Here is a 25468-nt window from a genome sequence, read left to right as displayed (position 1 = left end):
TAATAAATGCACTAAAACAATTACTGCAGTTGTATCTCCCTATACTACATCAAATGTAATCATTATCGAGAGACGTCAACGCTGTATAGGGTTGTGACTCTTCACAACTCTTTTTTGCATCGTTCAACAACAAAGAGTCACCATTTAATTTAATTTCTTAATTAAATCAATCATTATATCGATATAACACCACCGCCACTTACAACACTTCTATACACATATATCTACGTATAGTACACATCCTATTCATCTTCTTCGCATTCTGCCAAACCAAACTAAACTCCCTATTCATCTTCTTTGCATCCAAGAGTCACCATTTAATTTGTTAATTAAATCATTCATTATATCGATATAACACCACCAACACTTACAACACTCCTATACACATATATATACCTATACTGCACTTCCTATTCATCCTCTTCGCATCCTACCAAACCAAACTAGACTCCCTATTCATCTTCTTTGCATTCTTATGGTCACTTTCGCATCACGCTCCACTATTGTAATTTATTTCTTCTTCTTCTCATTTTCATCTTTCTTATATCTTTTTCCTCTATTCCTTTGGTTACTTAATATTTTCACATTATTCGTATAGTTTTCCACGCAATCCAATGGACAGCATAAGATTCACCGCACCTTTCAAGGTTCAGAAGGTAACATTTCACATAAAAAAACGCTTTCTACTTAACTGCATTTCCATTTTTTATCAACTGTCTCGCCTTACTTTCTTTGCCTGCAGAACCTTCTCCAAGTTCCTTTCACCTATCACAGGCAATGGCTGCGCAACTACCCCAAATACGTTTTATTCCACTACGATGGCGAGATACATTTCATTAGGGTAAGAACACTTGGTACTAAATGCTTTTTTGCTGATGGCTTGAATGATTTTAGAAGGGCATACAACCTCAACGAAAGCGTGATTCTACGTTTGGTCGCCGGTGACAAAAACACCACTTTCACCGTTTATATTGACGGACCTGCACACCACCACTCTAGCCTAAAACCCATCATTTATAGAAGGAGATACATCTTTACTGTTGATATCATAGATGATATGCTACAGCAGAACCTACCTTTAGTGCGTTATACTACACTTTTTTCAGTCTATCATACTTTGTGGTTTCCTCATCAATTTGTTTAACCATCCTTTCTTTTGATGTTACAGACACTTCCTGCAGCGGCTTCCAAATTTGTGTATGGCTCCAAAAAAAGTATTACCATCCACCACGGACTTTCAAAATCCACCAAATGGCCACTCACCATCCACCATGACATCCCTGCCATTACACAACCATGGTTCAACCTGATTCATGAAAAAAATTTAAGACCCGGAGATGAGGTAGTCTTTTACTACCGTTTTCATGACCATGCATGGGAGTTGCTCATAAGGAAAGCCATCGAATGGAACAACAGCAACACCAACCTTGACTTTGATGAATAAGTTTTTTTATATTCATCTTTTTTTTAAAAGTTTAATATTTTATGTTTTTTGTTTCATGCTACAACCACTAGACAATTTCCTCATTTCAATATTACAAATATTTACGTTTCGTTAATTTTTCTCAGCGCTTTGTTTGTCGTTTGATTTTTATATTGATTTTGCGAACTACGTTGAAGCGATAGGTCAATATTGGCTTCTAAATTAGATTAAATGATGAAATCAAATTAACATTTAAGTTTAGATTATATTATTCCATAATAATATAATGGTTCGAATTTCTGTTTCAAATAAATGGTTGCAATTAGTCAAACTGTTTTGATCAAAAGTGTAGCCGCAGGATTAAGCCTTCTATTTGTATGCTGCTGCCATTCGTTGTGTCTTTACCTTTTTCGGTTTCCTTTGCACTGAAATACTAAAAACATGTGTCAGCTTTGTTTGATTTCATTCTCATACACACTGCTGTCTGATTTCAGCTTTATACAAAAAACCACATAGCTCAATACTGCCACCACCTGTAACAGATAACTAAAAATTTGAATTTTTTTTTGCTGAATTAAATTAAAATTTATTTAGGATCAGAATTAAATACTATTATTTATAGAGATAACAAAATTATTTAACATTTTTTTAAACAAAGACTAAAACATAGTTTTTTTATGAGTCTAAATTATCTTTTATAATCAAAATATTATTTTCATATGCTCACTAAACATTTTTACAAAATTATTTTTAAAATTTAGTCCTTCTTCACAATTAAATACATCTAAAATAATTTCTTTCCAGAAAAAAAAATATTTTTAATTTATTCCCCATGTTTCTTTTATATAATTTAAATCAACTTTAAAATATTTTCAACACAATCAAGTCTTCATGCAAATTATCTTTATGTTATATACAAACAGCATGCTAACAGATAGTATTTATATCGCTTAGAGTAAAAATATACAAACAGCATCCTGACAAATATTATTTTTTCACTTACATTCTAATGATACAAACAGCACCCTAACAAATAGTATTTATTTCGCTTACAGTAAAATACCGACCCGTGCATCACACGGGCACTCCACTAGTTAATAAATTAAAATTTAAAATGTTTTGGGTACCTGTCCATAAAATTTGTTCTTTATTTTTTTACCAAGCCCACAAAATTTCTTATTTCTTGAAGCAACATACTTCGATACACATTTCGCTTTCTCAATTAAGAGATTCATACAGTTTGAACGTGCTATCTTTTTTTATAATGTTTGTTTCATGACAATTATATACTTAATTATATTTAATATATTATTAAATATTTTAAAATTTGATAATTTTATTTATGAAAATATATTTTAAATAGTTAAATACTAATATAAAAATAAATAACTTAAATAAATCCGTGTAACACATGGTATAAAATTCAGTGATGAATTAAAGGAACATGATATCATTGAAAACGGAAATGGTTAGTATTTTATTTTTATTTTTATGTATAAAATTATACTTTATTAATAATTATGAGGCGATAGTATTTAGTACTTTTATTTTTTTTAATGTTAAAAATTTACTAATTAATATTATTATTAAAATGTTACTGCTTAATATTATTATTATTATTATATTTATTATTTCATTTTGCTAGTTAAATATTAATTTAAAAAAATGATCTAAAATAAAATGTTACTACTTAGTATTATTATCATTATTATTACTCTTATTATTATTATTAACACTAACAAATAATTTAGTATTTGAGATTTGATTAAATTCAAATTAAAAATTAATGTAAATAATTGAATAACAATCATTGATTTTATTCTATGTAAAATTTTGTAAAAAAAAAATGGTTAATCATTTTAGAACAGTTATATTTGTTTTATAGTCTTACAACTTCGTTGATTTCAGGATATATTTTTAAATAATAATTATATAAAAGTAATAATAATATATTTACTACATTACAATAATTTTAAAAATAAATTATAAAAATATATATAGACATATATAATATTTTATTATTTAATTTTCTATATATATATATATATATATATATATATATATATATATATATATATATATATATATATATATATATCCTCCTTTTGCTATTTCATACCTTCGCGAACATTATTTCTCATTAATAGTAATTAAAGAGCATTTATAGTTAATTGCCAATGGCGTTGAAGACTAAGGCAAACAAAAATTAACTTTTAAATACACATATTATTAATAAATTAAAATCTAAAATTTAAAATGTTTTCCGTACCCGTCCACAATTTTTTTTTTCTGTACCAAGTTCAACAAATTTCTTATTCCTTGAAGCAACATGCATCGATAAAGAATTCTCTTTCTCATTTAAGAGATTCATACGGTTTGAATTTGTTAATTTTTTATAATGTCTGTTTTAGAGAAATTATATACTTAATTATATTTAATTTATTACTAAATATTTTAACATTTGATAACTTTAGTTATTAAAATATATTTTAACAAACTAAATAATAATATAAAACAAACATTTTAAAGATTTAGAAACCTACCCAATATGCTAATTAATGAATTAAAGTATTTTTATTTAGTATTTTTTATTTCTATTTTAAAAAAAATGCTTAAAATTTACAATTTAATATTATATACTTTCTTCAAACTAATAACAATAGGCAAATTAAATATCACATTTCCATTTTATAATTTCTTTTATTACTTCAACCTTTTAGTTGTAACCTCTTTTTTTCCATCTACTTTTTTTTTCTCTTCTTCTCTAACTTTTTTTTTCATGTATAGTTCTTTCAGGTGTAAATTTGGTTTACATGATATTTAAATATTTATTTTGATTACATTTGGAAGGACTGAATTGAACATGACACACAACATAAAAAAGATTTGGTTATAATTCCTGCAACATTAAGTTACTCTCTTGCATCCAAAGCATTCAAAGTCTTCTTCTTTCTTTTTTTGAAAAAGAAACTCGTTATTGATTGATTGTTCCTGAGTTTTTCGGATGTCACATTTGTAGTCAAAGTCTCCCGAGCATACTAATCAATAATTTTCTATGTATGCAAGTAATAATGTCAATCATTTTATATCAAATGATTTTTTTTCTTTATCTCATTCACATGCTATAAGTTTTTTGTTTTTTTTTTTTAACTTTGTGCCCTTGGGAAAATGAAGTCATGGGAATATATAATTTCATAATATTCTAGGATGGTGAAAAGATGTATGGTGTTGTGTTGGCAAAAGACTCTTTTAATCTAAAGAGAGAAATTAAAAGATAAAGGTAAGTAAAAGACATCTTATATTTTATAGACTTTTTAACTATCTTTTGCTTTATTTTTATTTACTTACCTTATTGTTTCTTCTTAAGTATTTTTATAGGTAAAGAAGAAAAAATCTAATAATTTTTCCTTATCTCATTCACATGCTATAAGTTTTTCTAATTACTTTTTTATTATATTTGTACCTTTATGGAACAAAAGTTATGGAAATATATAATTTTCTAATATTGCAGGAGGTAAAAAGGTGTATGGTGTTGTGTTGGCAAAGACTCTTTGATCTAAAGATAAAAAAAATTGTAGACAAAGGTTCAAGCTGAATGTTTTGATGATGCCAAAGGATTACATGAATCATATGCTTCTAAAAGATTTATTCAAGACAAAGCAATTAGAGATATTCAAGATGGATGATCAAGACAGTCTATAGAGTCTTAGAAAGGATATTAAATAGGAAGGGAATTCCAATTGAAATCGCAAAAGGTTTGGCCAAGAATTTTAAGTTAAAAAAGTCTTTTTCAACAAATTTACTCTCTGGTAATCGATTACCAGAGGATGTAATCGATTACCAGTGGCCAAAACTGATTTACAACAGCTATTAAAATTTGAATTCAAAATTTGCACTGTGTAATCGATTACACATATATGGTAATTGATTACCAGCAGTTTCTGAATGTTTTAATTCAAATTTTAAAGAGTGTAATCGATTACACACTTATTGTAATCGATTACCAGAGGAGTTTTTCAGAAAACATTCTCAACAGTCACATCTTTTTATGTGGTTATTGAATGGCTATCATAGGCCTATATATATGTGACTTGAGACACGATTTTGACAGAGTTTTTCAGAACAACAAGTGTTTATCCTCTCAAAGAGCAAAAATCATTCTATCCTCTTAAAAATTCCTTGGCCAATTCAATTGCAATTCATTAAGGAATTATTTGAGTGCTCAATCTGTAAAATCTATCTCTTTCTAGAGAGATTCATTCTTCTTCTTCTCCTCATTCTCTAAGGGATTAAGAGACCGTGGGTCTCTTGTTGTAAAGGAATTCTAAACACAAAGGAAGGATTGTCCTTGTGTGTTTAGAACTTGTAAAAGGAATTTACAAGATAGTGGAACTCTCAAGCGGGTTGCTTGGGGACTGGACGTAGGCACAAGGGTATGGCCGAACCAGTATAAATCTGAGTTTGCACTTTCTCTTCCCTTAATCTCCTTTGTTTATTATTGCTTTATATTCATATTCAAATTGTTTTATTTGAATTAATATTTAAGAAGTTCATTGTCAAGGGAATTTATAACTTGAAAAGAAAGTGAAATAGATTTTTAATTGGGGAAGTAGTTTGGAATATCTTAATTCAACCCCCCCCCCTTCTTAAGATATCTGAGGCCACTTGTCTAACAAGTGGTATCAGAGCTTCATTCTTGTATAAAGTTTAGAAGCTTCAAGAAAAAGATGGCCTCAGCAAACTCCTTATTTCCAGAAGGGAATTCTATCAATAGACCTCCAATCTTTAATGGAGAGGGTTACCATTACTGGAAAACCCGAATGCAAATTTTTATTGAGGCAATAGACCTAAATATTTGGGAAGCCATAGAAATAGGGCCTTATATACCCACCACAGTAGAAAGAATTACAATAGATGGCAGTTCATCAAGTGAAAGTATAACTATAGAAAAACCTAGAGATAGATGGTCTGAAGAGGATAGAAAAAGAGTACAATACAATTTAAAAGCCAAAAACATAATAACATCTGCCCTGGGAATGGATGAATATTTCAGGGCTTCAAATTGTAAGAGTGCTAAGGAAATGTGGGACACTCTTCGATTAACACATGAAGGAACTACAGATGTTAAAAGATCTAGGATAAATGCACTAACTCATGAGTATGAATTATTTAGAATGAATGCAAATGAAAATATTCAAAGCATTCAAAAGAGATTTACACATATAGTAAATCATCTAGCAGCCTTAGGTAAAGAATTTCAAAATGAGGATCTCATAAACAAGGTGTTAAGATGTTTAAGTAGAGAATGGCAACCCAAAGTAACAGCCATTACTGAATCAAGAGATTTGTCTAACATGTCCCTTGCTACTTTATTTGGAAAGTTGCAAGAACACGAGATGGAATTATTGAGATTACACCAACATGAAGAAAATGACAAGAAAAAGAAAGGAATTGCTCTTAAAGCATCATCCTCAATTCAAGAAGAAAGTGATCAGGAAAATGATCCAGATGATGATGATGATCTAAGTCTTTTTGTAAAAAGATTCAACAAGTTTCTTAAAGTAAGAGGAAATCAGAGGCGACCCAATTTTAAATCAAAGAGAAGGATAGAAACTTCATCCTCTACTTTAAAATGCTTTGAATGTAATCAACTTGGACATCTGAGGGTTGATTGTCCCATCTTCAAGAAAAAGATGGAGAAATCTGAAAAGAAAAATCTTAGTGAAAAGAAACTGAAGAAAGCATACATCACATGGGATGAAAATGATATGGAATCTTCTGAAGATTCAGAAAATGAAGAGATAAATCTCTGCCTTATGGCTAAAAGTTACGAAAGTGATGAAGAGGTAACATCTTCAAATAACTTATCTATTTCTTTTGATGAATTGCAAGAAGCATTTGTTGATCTACATAAAGAGTCAATTAAACTTGCAAAATTAGTTTCATCTTCAAAGAAAACAATTTCAAATTTAGAAAATGAAATCTCAAAATTAAACAAAGAATTAGATCATCTTAGAAATGAAGTCTCAATTTCTAAAACAAATGAAAAAGTTAATATCTCCACTATTTCTGACAAGAAACTATTAGATCCTTGTAGTTGTTGTGAAAAATATGAAAAAGAAATTAAAGAGTTGAAAAATTCACTTGCTAAATTTTCTTATAGTAAAAATAATTTAGATGTCATATTAAGTAAACAAAGATATGTTTCCAATAAGAATGGACTAGGGTATAAATCTGAAAAACAACAAAAGTTTTATAAAAACTTTTCTACTTCCACACAAAAATGTAATTATATAACTTGTTTTTACTGTGGAAGAAGAGGACATGGAATATCAACTTGCTACTTCAAGAAAAATTACAGCAACATTAAAATGATATGGGTCCCAAAAGGATCCTCAGTTTATACTAACATGCAAGGACCCAATAAAGTTTGGGTACCTAAGCCAAAAATTTGATATGAAGGTGTCTTTGAGGAAGAAGTGGTACATAGATAGTGGATGCTCAAAACATATGACTGGAGATGCATCAAATTTTACACATATCTCTCCAAAGAAAAGCGGGCACGTAACATATGGTGACAACAACAAAGGTAGAATCCTTGGAGTTGGTAAAATAGGTACAAATTCTTCAAACTCCATTGAAAATGTTCTACTTGTTGAAGGCCTTAAGCACAGCCTGCTTAGCGTTAGTCAATTATGCGACAAAGGCTATCTAGTATCATTTGATTCTCAAAAATGTCTTATAGAACATAAGCATGACATTAATATAAAGCATGTAGGACATAAAGTCAATAATGTTTACATGATAGACTTAAGCATAAAACTAGAAAACAATCATTGCTTTCTTAGCAAAGATGATGATCCATGGTTATGGCATAAAAGAATTGCTCACATAAACATGGATCACTTAAATAAATTAATTTCAAAAGATTTAGTAGTTGGTTTGCCTAAATTGAAATTTGAAAAAGATAAATTATGTGATGCATGTCAAAAGGGCAAACAAACAAGAGTCTCATTCAAACCTAAAAATGTTGTTTCAACCACTCAACCCTTACAATTATTGCCTATGGATTTATTTGGTCCATCTAGAACCATGAGTTTTGGAGGAAATTATTATGCTCTAGTTATAGTTGATGATTTCTCTAGATATACTTGGACATTATTTATTACACATAAAAGTGATTCATTCCAAGCATTTAGAAAACTTGCTAAAGTCATACAAAACAAGAAAAATCTCAAGATTGCATCCATTAGAAGTGATCATGGGGGTGAATTTGAAAATAAAGATTTTGAATTATTCTGTGATGAACATGGTATTGAACACAATTTTTCTGCACCTAGAACCCCTCAACAAAATGGAGTTGTTGAGAGGAAAAATAGATCATTGGAAGAAATTGCAAGAACTTTATTAAATGATACTTCTCTTCCAAAGTATTTTTGGGCTGAAGTTGTCAATACTGCATGTTACATCATGAATAGGGTCTTAATAAGACCCATTTTAAAGAAAACCCCATATGAGTTATATAATGGTAGAAAACCAAATATTGCTCATCTACATGTTTTTGGTTGCAAGTGCTTTGTGCTTAATAATGGTAAAGATAATCCAGGAAAATTCGATGCTAAATCTGATGAAGGTATTTTTCTTGGATATTCATTACAAAGCAAAGCATATAGGATATATAATAAAAGAACTATGAATATTGAGGAATCCATTCATGTTACCTTTGATGAATCTAATGCTATCTTGTCAAGAAAGAATATGCTAGATGATATTGCAGATTCTTTAGAACATATGAATATTCATGAACAAGATTCCAAAGGAAATGATAAAGGAAACAATGAAGATCCTCCAGAAGAAGTCAAATCCAATGATGAACTTCCAAGAGAATGGAAAGCTTCAAGAGATCATCCCCTCGACAACATTATTGGTGATATCTCAAAAGGGGTAACAACTAGACATTCTCTTAAAGATTTATGCAATAATATGGCTTTTGTATCTATGATTGAACCTAAAAATATAAAAGAAGCCATAATAGATGATAACTGGATCATTGCCATGCAAGAAGAACTGAATCAATTTGAAAGAAATAATGTGTGGAAACTAGTAGAAAAACCTGAAAATTATCCTGTCATAGGAACAAAATGGGTTTTTAGAAATAAATTAGATGAACATGGCATAATTATTAGAAATAAGGCTAGGTTAGTAGCAAAAGGGTATAATCAAGAAGAGGGAATAGACTTTGAAGAAACATATGCTCCAGTTGCAAGATTAGAAGCCATTAGAATGCTCTTAGCATATGCATCCATAATGAATTTTAAACTCTATCAAATGGATGTTAAAAGTGCTTTTCTAAATGGTTTAATTCAAGAAGAAGTATATGTTGAACAACCCCCAGGCTTTGAAATCCCAGATAAACCAAATCATGTTTATAAATTGCAAAAGGCTCTTTATGGTTTGAAACAAGCCCCTAGGGCTTGGTATGAACGCTTAAGTAATTTTCTTCTAGAAAAAGAATTCTCTAGAGGTAAAGTGGATACCACATTATTCATAAAGAGAAAACATAATGATATTTTGTTGGTTCAAATATATGTTGATGATATATTTTTTGGATCCACTAATGATTCATTGTGCAAGGAGTTTTCCCTTGATATGAAAAGTGAATTTGAAATGTCAATGATGGGAGAACTAAAGTACTTCCTGGGATTACAAATCAAGCAAACTCAAGAAGGTATATTCATCAATCAAGCCAAGTACTGCAAAGAATTAATAAAAAGATTTGGGATGGAAAATGCAAAACACATGGCTACACCGATGAGCACTAGCTGTTACTTAGATAAAGATGAATCTGGTCAATCTATAGACATGAAACAGTATCGAGGTATGATCGGATCTCTTCTCTATTTATCTGCTAGTAGGCCTGATATTATGTTTAGTGTATGCATGTGTGCTAGGTTTCAATCCAACCCCAAACAATCACATTTGAGTGCAGTTAAGAGAATCATGAGATATCTATTAGGTATAATAAATTTAGGATTATGGTATCCTAAGAACTCAACATGTAACTTAATAGGATATTCTGATTCTGACTTTGCCGGATCTAAAACTGATAGAAAAAGCACAAGTGGAACTTGTCAATTCATTGGATCCGCTCTTGTCTCATGGCATAGTAAGAAACAAAACAGTGTTGCTTTGTCCACTGCTGAAGCATAATATATTTCTGTCGGCAGTTGTTGTGCACAGATTTTATGGATGAAGCAACAATTATCTGACTATGGTATCCTTCTTGATGGTATACCTATTAGGTGTGATAACACTAGTGCCATAAATCTATCCAAAAACCCTGTTCAACACTCTAGAACCAAACATATAGAAATTAGGCACCATTTTCTTAGAGATCATGTCCTAAAGGGAGATTGTATATTAGAGTTTGTTGATACAAAGAATCAGCTTGCTGATATCTTTACAAAACCTCTCCCAAAAGAAATATTCTTTTCAATAAGAAGAGAATTAGGGCTTTTAGACCTTAGTGATTTGAATAGGTAATTTTTTTTAATGATTGATTGTGTTTTTGATGAAGTATGACGCTTGTTTTGTTTAATTTAGTTTACTTTTCTTGTTAGTATAATTAACTCTTTAAATAAAATAAGTTTTTAGACTTAAGAAATAAGTTTTCCTTTAAGGAAAAGGCTATTTTTTGTTCTGGTAATCGATTACATGAATATTGTAATCGATTACACTAGAACAGATGGCCTGTAATCGATTACAGTATTCATGTAATCGATTACCAGTAGGGTGCCTCCTCCTGTAATCGATTACCATTACTTGTAATCGATTACCACGCGTCCTGCTCTATAAATATCACGTTTTCAGAATCTCCTACGTAGCCCCTTCCTCCTTGCGCCGTACCTCCATTCCCAAACCTCCAAACCTTCCTATCTCACTCATTTCTTCATCAAATCAACTCCCGTAAATTGGAATCTTCTTCTTTTTCATTTTTCTTTTGATTTCACCGATTAAAATCTGCAAAAACTCCCTCAAATGGCAGAATCGTCAAAGAAACGAAAGGGTTCTTCCGCCTCCGCTTCAAGGGCTCATCGTTCTGGAGCCACTAGCGCATCCACAGCACCAATTCCACCCTCATTGTCCTCTTCCCCAGTGTTTTCTTCCGACGAACAGCAGAAACGGTACTCCAATCTTTTCTCATCTCGTTCCATTATCGACCCTAAGTTTATTGATATGGAATTCTTTTCTGCTGAAACCTTTGATTGCATTCAAGCCTTTCAGAACTTAGGTCATCTACCTTTTATGTCATTACAATTGCCTATTTATCCTGAATTGGTTAAAGCTTTTTATTGTAATCTTGAAATTCAGGACAACACTCTGATTTCTGAAATTTTTGGGATAAAAATGGTCATTGACCAGTCCCTTTTCCATGACTTAACCAAATTACCCAGTGACGGTGTACCATTTGAAGGTACATTGAATGACGACTGGAAATTTGATTTCTCTGCCCATGATGCCCGCCAGTTGGTTTGCACCAACAATGCGGATATGACTAGACGTCTTCTTGCCGGGTCATTGGCTTTTGAAAGCCGCATCCTTCACTATTTAATAGTGCATATTTTGCTTCCACGGTCTTCCAACCTTGCCCAGGTTTCTGAGGAAGATCTAATTATCATGTGGGCCTTTCATACAGGGCGTCAACTTGACTGGGCACACTTAGTCAGATATCGCATGCATAAGGCATTGCGATTAAATGCTCCACTACCATATCCACAGCTTGTCACTCTCTTTTTTCGCCATTTTCAAATTCCTCTTGATTCTGAACCTTATGTTCCAATCAAGCGATCCTTTTTAATTGGTGCTGCTGTGATTGCTTCTTTTGGTTACCGCAAAGAGCGTGATGGCTCTTGGGTCAAAAAGGGTGTTCCACCTGCTGATGATGAAGGCCACATACCAATTGAAGATAATTCCACTCTTCTTCAAAGGCTTATGGACAAGTTTGATGGACTTCAGACTTTTGTTGGTGACAAGTTTGATGCCATGGAATTGCAAGTTGACATGCGGTTCGATGCTATGGAATCAAGGATCACTAGGGTTGAAGAAGATGTCTCCTTCATCCGAACTTGCTTTGATCCACCACCACCGCCTCCTTCATCCTCTTAGATTATATGTTATTATTCTACCTTAGTTTAATTAGTAGTCAAATATTATTAGTACTTTGCTTTATCGCCATGTATTTGGCTTTTTGTTCTAGTCTAGCACTATTATTATAATTCTCGCTTTTGTTTTGGTTAATTATGACGTTGTATGGATTTATTTCGATTTAATGGTTGGCTTTGTTTGGATATTTATTGTGTTTATGTTTGGATATTGATTGTTTTGATCTAGTTCTTTTTGATGTTGCCAAAGGGGGAGAGAACTTGGGAGAACACATATGGGTTAGAAATCAATTAGGCATACATGCCAAAAGATAGGGGGAGTAAGGGTTGTGTGAACGTGCTATCTTCTTGTATATAGCTTGTCTTGATTTCAGGTATTGTCATCATCAAAAAAGGGGAGATTGTAGACAAAGGTTCAAGCTGAATGTTTTGATGATGCCAAAGGATTACATGAATCATATGCTTCTAAAAGATTTATTCAAGACAAAGCAATTAGAGATATTCAAGATGGATGATCAAGACAGTCTATAGAGTCTTAGAAAGGATATTAAATAGGAAGGGAATTCCAATTGAAATCGCAAAAGGTTTGGCCAAGAATTTTAAGTTAAAAAAGTCTTTTTCAACAAATTTACTCTCTGGTAATCGATTACCAGAGGATGTAATCGATTACCAGTGGCCAAAACTGATTTACAACAGCTATTAAAATTTGAATTCAAAATTTGCACTGTGTAATCGATTACACATATATGGTAATTGATTACCAGCAGTTTCTGAACGTTTTAATTCAAATTTTAAAGAGTGTAATCGATTACACACTTATTGTAATCGATTACCAGAGGAGTTTTTCAGAAAACATTCTCAACAGTCACATCTTTTTATGTGGTTATTGAATGGCTATCATAGGCCTATATATATGTGACTTGAGACACGATTTTGACAGAGTTTTTTAGAACAACAAGTGTTTATCCTCTCAAAGAGCAAAAATCATTCTATCCTCTTAAAAATTCCTTGGCCAATTCAATTGCAATTCATTAAGGAATTATTTGAGTGCTTAATCTGTAAAATCTATCTCTTTCTAGAGAGATTCATTCTTCTTCTTCTCCTCATTCTCTAAGGGATTAAGAGACCGTGGGTCTCTTGTTGTAAAGGAATTCTAAACACAAAGGAAGGATTGTCCTTGTGTGTTTAGAACTTGTAAAAGGAATTTACAAGATAGTGGAACTCTCAAGCGGGTTGCTTGGGGACTGGACGTTGGCACAAGGGTGTGGCCGAACCAGTATAAATCTGAGTTTGCACTTTCTCTTCCCTTAATCTCCTTTGTTTATTATTGCTTTATATTCATATTCAAATTGTTTTATTTGAATTAATATTTAGGAAGTTCATTGTCAAGGGAATTTATAACTTGAGAAGAAAGTGAAATAGATTTTTAATTGGGGAAGTAGTTTGGAATATCTTAATTCACCCCCCCCCCCTTCTTAAGATATCTGAGGCCACTTGTCTAACAAAAACTAGATAGACAAAGTAAAAAATATCTTACATTTTATATACTTTTTAATTGTTTTCTTCTTCTATATTATTTTTGTTTACTCTATTGTTTCTTCTTAAGTATTTTTACAGACAAAGAAAAAAAATCTAATAATTTTCCCTTAGCTCATTCATACTATAAGTTTTTTAATTGTTTCTTATTATCTTTCTGCCTTTAGGGAATCAAAGTTATGGAACTATATAGTTTTTTGTTATTCAAGGATGGTGAAAATATATATGGTGTTATGTTGGCAAAGTCTTTGATCTAAAAAGAGAATAGAGAAGAAATTGGATGAGTCAAGTAAGAAAATCTTACATTTTATAGACTTTTTATTCGTTTTCTTATGTGTTATGTCTTTTATTTACTTTTGTAGAAGAAGAAAAATGAAGGATAGTTATGTTGAAGTCATTATAGGAACACATTAGCTTAAAGATATTAAAGTTAAGTCATTTCTTCAACAAAAATAAAAATCCAAAAATCAATTTTAATACAAATTTGTATGACTAAATAATATAAATATGACATGATTAAAGACAAAAAGATATATATATATATATATATATATATATATATATATATATATATATATATATATATATATATATATATATATATATATATATATATGTCTTTGATCATGTCATATTTATAGTATTTATTCATACAAATTTGCATTAAATTGATCTTTGGACTTGTATTTGGATAAAAAAAAATTGTTGAATTTTATATTTGGATCATGAACATCAAATTATGAAGAAATGATTTAATTGATAGTTGATAATGTTATGAAATAATTTTATTGAACTTATGTAAGGTGTTTAAGATGACTTTTTCCTTTAAGGGGAGTTTATGAAATGAACTTATGTAAGCCACTAAAACATGAATGTTCAATAAAAAAAAAATAACATGAATTTTAATATCTTTAAGCTAACGTGTTTCTATAATGACTTTAACATAATACTATCCTTAATTTTTTTCTTCTAAAAAAGTAAATAAAAAAGATTAATTAATTATTTTCCATTGTCTTATAAATTTCTTATTTATCAAACACCAGCGGAAAAATAAACACCAATGTATATTTTTATAATTTATTTGTTAATTTTGGATACAAATGTTTAAAAAATGTTAACAAACTCAAAAACTCGATCAAATGGAACATGGTTTGAATGATTTTTTTATTTGTTTTGCAATTAATATTAGAAAAATGTTTGGATAATCTTTACTTTCTACATGTATTTTTTTATATTTGCTTTATATATTTATCCATTTCTCTTATTTTTCTCTTCATCACATATCTTACTTTGAAATATATTAAAAAAAATCTTTAGAATTGAAGTATATGCATCCTAAGAGCAAAGATAATTAAAGATCAAAATAAAAAGAAAAAAATTCAACACAATATAAAAATGTCACCATTTCAATATTTCATAAATGCATTTATTAAATTAAATGATATTCAAGTATTTACCACAAATGATTTGGTCATAACAAAAAAATAGACATAAGAAGTAAAATTATCTATACATTACAAAACATATTAAACTAAAATTAATATGCACATCAATTTACATATAATAAGAGATATTATTTCAATATATAAATTTTAACACAATAAAATATGATAACACTGTAGAAATACGGACACACAAGTACGACAACCTCTATGTTTCTCCTAGTAATACTAATATATTTAATACATGACAATAAATTGCACAAATATTTATAGACATATATATTAATTTATTATTTAATTTCTATACTAAATTATATACATATAGAGTACAATTCATGTGAGAACACTATATTACATGAAAACAACTAATAATAACCATAAGATGAAAATTAAAAATAATAAACGATTAATATTAAAATTTCAAATTAAAATCTAATATATTATTAAATCTATAAAAAAATTAATCAAACAACAAATAAATCTATAAATATATCAATTATTACTTCCTAACATATCTCAATTAACTCATCACCAGGTTGTCATTGTCACCACTACTTAGAAATTTAATGATTATATTAAATTTGAATTTAAATTTTTAAATATTTGAATCTCAACCATTTATTATTTTTAATCATAATCTAATAATTGTTATTAATGATTTTGATGGTAAAAAACTATTATCACTCTTCTATTATCCAGAGACATTCACTTACTCCATGAATATGTTTTAAAAGTTATTCTTAATTCGGATCATTTATTTTGTTTTAAACTAATGACTGGGGTTAAATGACTAAAAGTCTACACTTGACCTTTTCTTCTCAATCCTATTAGATTTCTCCATTCTCTGTCTCAGGCAAACAATACAACAACTCTTCTTGTCACAAACAGATCAATAGCTATGTTTGTCGCCATCATCCGGTGCGTTGTTGTCACATCCCAGTTTGAGATGCCTTCGCCCATTTTGTTGCGCCGCTGCCCACTCCTAGACGTCGTCTCGCTTCCAATCGATCCCCTACGAATGGAAATCCACAGTCTGCATTTTTGCAATCCATAGTCACTTTTGATTCAACTTGGATCGTCTCTTCTTGATGCTCTACTCACACAACTTGGATCCCACGAATATAACTGTTCTTAGTTATCAATTCATAGTTACAAAACCCTAAGAGTAGATTGATGGCTATTTTCACTTGTTTGATATGAAAATAAACATAGTTGGCATCGTGTTTAACTATTATTAGATATCAATTCATCTCCTCCCTATTTTGTTCCTCAATTAGTTGTGTACAAGTGCAAAGGCACTAATTTACAACCAGACTTCTCTTGGAGAAGACAGAACGTTCGTTCATTGCTGTGAAGTGAGAGACGTCATGTGTAAACATTCAATTTTTAATCTGAGCCATTAGTTTAGAAGGATCCAAATTAAGAATAACCTTTAAAACTTACTATAGGAGTAAATAGATTTCCTTCCATATATATATAGAAGTGAGAGACGTCACATGTAAACATTCAATTGTTATGATTGTTATTACTTGTTTTCTTTTATATATCTAATCTACTATATTATAAAAGAGAACCCCAGGAAAATTATTGGTGTGACCCTTCTTAGAAAATTACCACCTGTCCCTTTTGCTGGGTTTATTGTCATTTTGATGTGTTAAATTACTGGTGTGACCCTTCTTAGAAAATTGCCACATGTCCCTTTTGCTGGGTTTATTGTCATTTTGATGTGTTTTTGGTTTGTCCTCAACTTCTACACGTGGGTGGTTTACGTGTTGATTTTTTTATCTGCAATGGTTTAGGTGTTAAGCAAGTGGTTTACGTGTTAATTGTTTTGATCAGCAAGGAATTTTTGTGCCATGTGTCTGATGGCTAAGGTAGCTTCCACTCTTTGATTGGGCACGTGGTTTGGGGTTTTGTGCAATCCCGTTGGTTGTTGTTGTGTCATTTTGGTTTGTTTCTTTTTCAAGTTTGAAAGCAAAACTGGATTTGAAGGTGTGAGGCTCGGCCCTGGTCATTTCTTTACTAACTTTTATGTGCATGGCTGTGATTTTCATTTTAGTTTTCCAGTTTGGTTTTGTTCTGTTGTTGGGGTTGTTCTATTTTTTTGTTGTGACATTTTCGGTTGTTTCTTTTTCAAGTTTGAAAGCAAAACTGGATTTGAAGGTGTGAGGCTCGAACTTTTATCTGCATGTCTGTGATTTTCGTTTTTGTTTTCCAGTTTGGTTTTGTTCTGTTGTTGGGGTTGTTCTGTTTTTTTGTTTAATGTCTTTGTGTTCGATTTGGTTTCAGTTTGTATGTGTGTTAGTCTTTTTCGCTGTTTTTTTTTCTTTGGTGCTTTGTTTACTAACTTTTATATTGTGCATGTCTGTGATTTTATAGTTTTTCTTTGGTTGACAAGTTTCTTTTGGGGTTTGCTTTTCCTCCGTTGCTGGGTTTGACTGTGAGAAGAAAAGGTAATGTTTATGTTGTGCATGTGTGTTTTAGCTTTCGTTTGGCTTTTGCTGGGTTTGTTCTGATTTTGTTGTCCTTTTGTTTTCTTCTTCGGGTGCAACACATCTGTGGTTTACGTGTTTGTTTTCTTCCTAAAAAAAAACTGTTGTCCCATGTGTCCGATGGATAAGCTAGCTTGCATTGTTTGATTGGACAGGTGGTTTGGGTGTTTTGCAGAATGGTGTTGGTCGTTGTTGTGTTATTTTCGTTTGTTTCAATTTTCAATTTGAGAGCAAAACTGTTTGTTTGATTGGTCGTTTGTTTTCTAACTTTTATGTTGTGCATGACTCCTATATTATAAAAGAGAAGCATAGGAAAATTACTGGTGTGATCCTTTACGTGTTGATTTTTTTATTAGCAAGTGGTTTACGTGTTAAGCAAGTGGTTTACGTGTTAACTTTTTGATCAGCAAGGAATTTTTGTGCCATGTGTTTAATGGCTAAGCTAGCTTCTACTCTTTGATTGGGCACGTGGTTTGGGGGTTTTGTGCAATGTCGTTGGTTGTTGTTGTGTCATTTTCGTTTCTTTCCCAGTTTGGTTTAGCTCTGTTGTTCGGTTGGTTGTGAGAAGAAAATGTAATGTTTTTTTTGTTGAATGTGTTTGTCTAATTTTTCTATTGTGCATGGCTGTGATTTTACATTTTTCCTTTGGTTGAGAAGTTTGTTTTGCAGTTTAGTTTTGCTGAGGTTGATTGGGAGAAGCTAAGGCAATTGTTCATGTTGTATATTCTTTGCTTGACAGGTTTGTTTTACAGTTTGTTTAATTTTCATGTTTCCGAGGAAAACTGTTTGTTTGTTTCGTCGTTTGTTTTCTAACTTTTATGTTGTGCATGACTGTGATTTTCCTTTTTATTTTCCAATTTGGTTTAGCTCTGGTGTTTGGTTGGTTGTGAGAACAAAAAGTAATGTTTTTTTTTAATGTCTTTATCTAATTTTTCTATTGTGCATGGCTGTGATTTTGCAGTTTTTTTTATTGACAATTTTGTTTTGCAGTTTAGTTTTGCTGAGTTTGATCGGGAGAAGCTAAGGTGATATTAATGTTGTGGATTCTTTGGTTGAGTAGTTTGTTTTACAATTTGGCTTTGTTTGGCTGTTAGTTTTGAGTGTGGCAAATGGAAATTATACTTTTGTACCCAAGTTTGGGTTTGGCTGAGAGAAGTTGAGGTTTGAGTTGAGGATGGTTGTTTTTGTATGGTTTGTTAATTTTGGTGTTAATGGATTTTTATATGTTAATTCTGTTTAGTCACATGTGCAGATATTTTGTCCACATGTTTATTTTTATTGATTTATATAGAGTTTATTGTGGTCTTATGTGTGTTTTATGAATTTTCTTCTTTGTTTTGTTGGTGACAGGCTGTTAGCTTTGGTTTGCAGTGGTTGAGGTGGTAGTTTATTTTTTTGCCTGTTTGACTATATGCTTTTTTAACTGATGTTCTGTTTTTCTTGGAGTTGTTGTTCAGGGTTTCTGATTATCAAGTTATGGCACGTGTTGCTGATAAAATAAAATTGATAGATGGATCAAGGGAAGCTCTTAAGCTTTCTGTAAGGATCACTGATCTTTTGGCTCATTGGGATTCCCAGAAAGACTGAACAAGCCGAAATGGTGGTTGTTGATTCTGATGTATGCTTTTGGCGGTTTTTTGGGATTATAAATTATGTTATTATATTATTGGTCATCAATGAAATATTTATATGCTTTCTATATTGTAGGGAGATGAAATGCATGTTGTTTGCAAGCAGGATCAGCTGAAGTATCGCAAGGCTGATTTGAAAGAGAATTTGGCTTATGTGATGCATAATTTTAAAGTTATCAAGAATGATGGGAAATTCAGAGTTTGTGATCATGAATATAAATTATGTTTTACTGGAGTTACTGTTGTTAGGCAATGTGATATGGAACAGTTACCTTTTAGGAAATTCAGATTTGTTGCTTTTTCCAGTGTCATTTCAGGTGATTTTAAAATTGGACTCTTGGTTGGTAAGATTGTTGTTTACAATTTATGGATTGATTTTGATTGACTTGCTTATGGCTTTTCAAGTAAGATACATTTACCTTGTGGTTGTTTTAGATGTTATTGGCATGTTGATGAATTGGTATTCCGATATGTGTCATCCAAAAATACGAGGGTTGTTTTGAATTTAAAGGATTTGAGGTTATCTTTTACAATTTAATTTGAGTGTGTGTGATTGTTGTTTGTAACTGATGATGATTAGCTGCTGATATATTGATACATTAATTGTTGTTTCCTTCTGATAGTGGCCAGGTACTATCCTGTACACTCTGGGAAAATTACTGCTTACAGTTTTTGTCTTATTTGAATGATATTGAAGATGAAAGGCCGATCGTTATTCTTTTGACTCATGCTAGGATTAAGGAAGCACAGGGTCAGTGTAATGTTAGATTTCTTAATTTCCATGCTTGCTAGATTATATATTTTTTTGGTCTAATCTATAAGATCATATTCGGCATCGGTCAGTAATTCTTTCAAGGCGTCCAAACTCATGATCAATGACCTCGTGCTGGAAATTCAAGAATTTAGAGAGAGGTATTTTGGCAATGTGGTGCTTATGTGATTGTAATTTCAAATTGTTAAATATATAAGTAATGTTTGTTGGGCTTTTGCATTTGTTGTATTGTTATAGTCTTTTAGATTTAGGGATCGAGGTTAGATCAATTTTGGCGCCTATTGGACAAGGGAGTTCACAGGTTTCAGGCTCATCTCAATTATCATCAAAAGATGCGTTTCTGTCAAAGACTGAAGTAAAAAATATCTCTCAGATTAATGCCAGTTCAGAGGTGATGTTCTTATTCATTTGTAGCTTTTCTTTATAGAAAATCCAATGTCAGTTTCTTCAAACAGGAGTTTGTTTGTGTTACTGTCGCCAAGATTACAACCATAGTGATGGACAACTATTCATGGTGCTATCCGGCTTGTGGTCAATGTTATAAAAAAGCTGACATGCAAATTGTGCCATTCACATGTCCGTGTGGCAAAGAGAATGATCAACCTGTACTGAGGTGATTGATTCACAGTTTAATTAGTATGAGGTTTCATCAACTACTTTTTCTTATGCTGGTATCTATATTGGCAGGTATCGGGTTGAGGTGATGGTTAATCACAAGGGTGAACAAACCAAATTTTTGATCTGGGATCCTGAATGTGCACAGTTAATTGGTCAATCAGCGGAACATTTGTTATTGTATTGTCATGCAATATTTTTTAATTTACACTGAACATTTGTTACCTTGCTATCGATTTTCATTCTTCTTTTTCTGCACAAGGATGGGGATGTTGATTTAAATGCCTCTCCTCAAGCACTAGATAGGCTATTGGGTTGTTTCCTTGCATTCAAAGTGAAGGTGCAACCAAGGTTCAGGAATTCTGTTGTTCTTAAATATTCAGATGAATCAGAGTTGATCAATGTTGTGCTAGATATGATTCCCGATAGTGAGGTTGTGTTTTGTCAAATCTATTTTAGTTATTGTTAGTGTATGCATATATTCCATTTGTTTTTTAACTGTCGATTCATATATCATCTAGCCATGTTGCAAGATCGAGAATTCAATACTTGAGTCGACCGATCCTACAGTGCTTGAATCTGTGAGCTAACATTGTCTTTCTCTGTTTTTCTTGGTGTATGTTGCAATGATGACAATAAAATTTAGCTGACTCATCAATCAATATTTGATGCAGCAATCTCTGTCTATTACTATTGATCATGATCGGTCAATGCTTGGCTCAAGTGAGCCTACAAAGTTTGAATCTGTAAGTTGGGGTTATCGTTGTGTGTTTTTGCTGGTGTATTTTTGGATGATGTCAACAGAATTTAGCTTACTGGTCAATTAATATTTTATGCAGCAATCTGTGTCTGTTACCGAGGATCATGACCCTCTTCTCAGGATTCCATTGACACCAACTACGCGCGTATCTTCTGATGAGTTGGATAATGAGTGAAAAAACTTTGAGATTTCACGTGCTGAAGTTTCCTCGAACAAATTAGCCAAGCATTCTCAGCCTGAATGAATTATGTTGTTGAAATGTTGCCTTGGATGTTTTTTTATGACCATATGGTCAAATTGTAATATTTACCCCATCGCAGTTTTTGTGGTTTTTGAACTCTTTGCATGGAGGACATTGTTGGAACATTAATTTTCGTTAAATTGATTTTGTAGTTGCACACAAAACTGGTTTTCCCCTCTTTCATTAAATGAAACAGTAGTTTTTTGGGACTTTGCATTACTCTATTTGTTAACCCAGTGATGGAATTCCAATCTGTGCATTGTTTTTGTCAAAATCTTAATGTATGTAATCAATTCAAGTTAGCTGATGAATGTTAATGAGTTAAGATAACTGATAAAGACAGATTGAATGCAAGGATTATTTCGATTCAATACAAGAATGCTGATAAATGTTACCAAGTCCAGATAACTCATGAATTAAGGTTTTTTTTGGAGGGAATTGCACATGAACTAAAATATAAGCTGACATTTACTAATTAAAAACTCAAATTTTTGACTACTCAAATATTAATGGTAAGTCATTAGAATCAGTAAAATAGGAAATTGGTGTTGCACAGCTAATTTGGAAATTTAGTATAGTTAGTGCTAAGTGAGGACAGATTCAAGGCAAGGATTATTTCGATTCTATTAGAGATGAGAATTGCAAATATGACACATTGATCAATCAAAGAGAGATTGGACAACGTTCAATATCAAAGTTTTCTCTACCCTGCATCTTTAGCTGTAGTTTTGTGTTGTAATTTCAATTTAATGCTAAATTTCCTTTTTTATCTTTCTCTACCCTGCATCTTTAGTTGTAGTTTTGTGTTGTAATTTCAATTTGATGCTCAATTTTTTTTATTATAATGATAACTGTCAAAATGTCTAATCACATTTAATCTAGCAAACACATATTTGATATTTGCCATCTCTTGCTTTATGTCAATTAAGATTTGTTTATTAAAATTTACGCATGAATCTTTAGCTGTAATTTTGGATGCCAAAATAAATTTGCTCATTAATTATGAAATCCATTATATAAAAACGTCAAATCACATTTAATCCCCCAAACCGGCTTTTTATATTTGGCATCTCTTGGTTGATGTCAATTAACATTTGTTTATTAATTTACAAAATATTCCATCCTTTGTTGTAAATTGCGTTCTAAATTCTTGACCTCTAAAAATGCGGATCAATCACATAATCGATTCTATATCCAGAACTTACTCCTCTATATATAATATATCTTTACAGCTGAGTCTGATCATTCCTTCATGACTGATTTTCGAAACTACTTAAATTCAACTTGCATGTTTAATTTTGTTTTTATTACACAATTGAACTTTTGGAATTACTTTGATGTATAATTTGGTCTCTGTGTATTTCAAATCTTTGTTGTGGTGAATTGATATACCAAACAACTTCATTGATATCAACTGCAAACATGCAAAAGAATGCACATGCAAATGCATGTACCTCAGGTAAAGCCAGAATGTATAGAAAAGGTATCCTGCAAAAAAAAAAAAAAGGCTCAGCCTGACAGATCACATGAGACAAGTATAAATTCCACTCTGAAAGATATACAATGTCATGGTGAGAAATTATAAATAAGATGTTTTCTTTTATAAATACATTAATCTGTTCAACTTGACTTAATTTGTCTCTATTCTTAAGTCATGACAGCTGATTCATTAGAAGATATGAATTCTGAATCTCCTCAAGGTATGATGATAGAAAATCCTTACTCACTTTTTTGCCCAAATTTTAATTATATCTATGATATCTAACGTAAATTGTCACAACATCTGATTCTAATTCTTTCTCTGATGATGAAAATTGCGAATCCAATACTAATGAAGTTGCAATCGATACTGAAGGTAATAATTATAGCTCTGATATAACGTTAAGGATATCAACTGATATCCTTTAAATTAAATTCCATTATCTCATTAGACAATTTCAGACTATTTTGACTTGGGTGATCAGGCCATGCAATGTAGACATTGCAATGCAAAAATGTGGTATGATGAAAGAATTTCAAAAGATAGAAATACAACAAGTCCAAAATTCACCTTATGTTGTGGAGATGAGAAAGTTGAGCTTCCGTTATTACAAAGTCCACCGAAATATCTTGAACGACTTATGTTTGATGGTAAAGCAAGTGATAGTAAAAATTATCAGTGTAACATATGGACATACAACATGATATTTGCCTTTACGTCTTCTGGTATTAAACTAGACAAATCAATTAGAATTCAGGGTCAACCATGCCATCGAATAGGCAGCTTATTACCAATGCCTGGAAAGCAACCAAAATTTTCACAATTGTATATCTTTGATACGCAGAATGAAGTTGAAAATAGAATTAATACAATGAGGTAGTACTTCTTTTGTTTCTTTTATTATCAAATATGAAGTATTCTAATTCCGAAAGCATGTTTTGTCACACCAATGGATCTTTTTTTATATTGTTTTTTGCAGTCAACATGTTGGAATTCAACCAGAGATTGTTTCAACTTTAAGTCAAATGCTGGATGAGTACAATGTCCATGCAAAAAGTTTTAGAATGGCCAGGGACAGATTGGCAGATACTCAAGTCGATAATGTAAAATTGAGATTGATAGCTACACGTGAGAAAGATGGTCATACATACAATCTCCTAAATGTTTCTGAAGTTGCTGCTCTAATTGTTGGTGATTTTGATCCAGACTCAAGAAGGGATATTATTGTTGAAACTCAAAATGGAGAATTACAAAGAATCCATGAATTACACTGTAGCTATCTAGGACTCCAATACCCTTTACTTTTCCCTTATGGTGAAGATGGATATAGACCTGATATACTTCACCGTTGTACACCTAGCAGCAGAAAAAGGAAGAGAAATCGTCTAACGATGAGAGAGTGGTTTGCTTATAGACTACAGTCTAGATCAAATGAAGCACAAACTTTGTTGCATTCTAGAAAACTATTCCAACAATTCATTGTTGAAACATACACGATGGTTGAGTCTGAAAGACTTAGCTACATTAGGAACAATAAAAAAAAACTTAGAGCTGACAAGTATTGTAGTTTACAAACATCATTAGATGCTGGAAGCAGTAAAGGCTCTTCTAAAGGAAAAAGAGTGATTTTGTCGTCAACCTTTGTTGGCAGTCCACGCTATATGGACCAACTTTATTTTGATGGTATGGCAATATGCAGCCATGTGGGTTTTCCAAATCTTTTTATTACTTTAACCTGTAATCCAAATTGGCCTGAAATCCGTAGAGTGCTTGCACCTTTGAATCTAAAAGCAACAGATAGACCGGATCTTATCTCACGTGTTTTCAGATTGAAGTATGAGCATATGCTTTTTGACTTAACAAAAAAACACTTGCTTGGAAAAGTAGTTGCATGTGAGTTTGCCATTAATATGC

At 31.4% G+C, this 25468-nt stretch overlaps 1 pseudogene; it reads left to right on the top strand.

Annotated features, from left to right (window-relative positions):
• LOC100779152 (uncharacterized) overlaps nucleotides 1-25468 on the top strand; it is a 37516-nt pseudogene that overhangs the window by 6441 nt on the left and 5607 nt on the right.

This window comes from Glycine max, chromosome 17 (genome assembly GCF_000004515.6).
Source record: "Glycine max cultivar Williams 82 chromosome 17, Glycine_max_v4.0, whole genome shotgun sequence".
NCBI lineage: Eukaryota > Viridiplantae > Streptophyta > Magnoliopsida > Fabales > Fabaceae > Glycine > Glycine max.
Note: the sequence above shows the minus strand (reverse complement) of the source record. Positions and strands in the feature narration are given on the sequence as shown.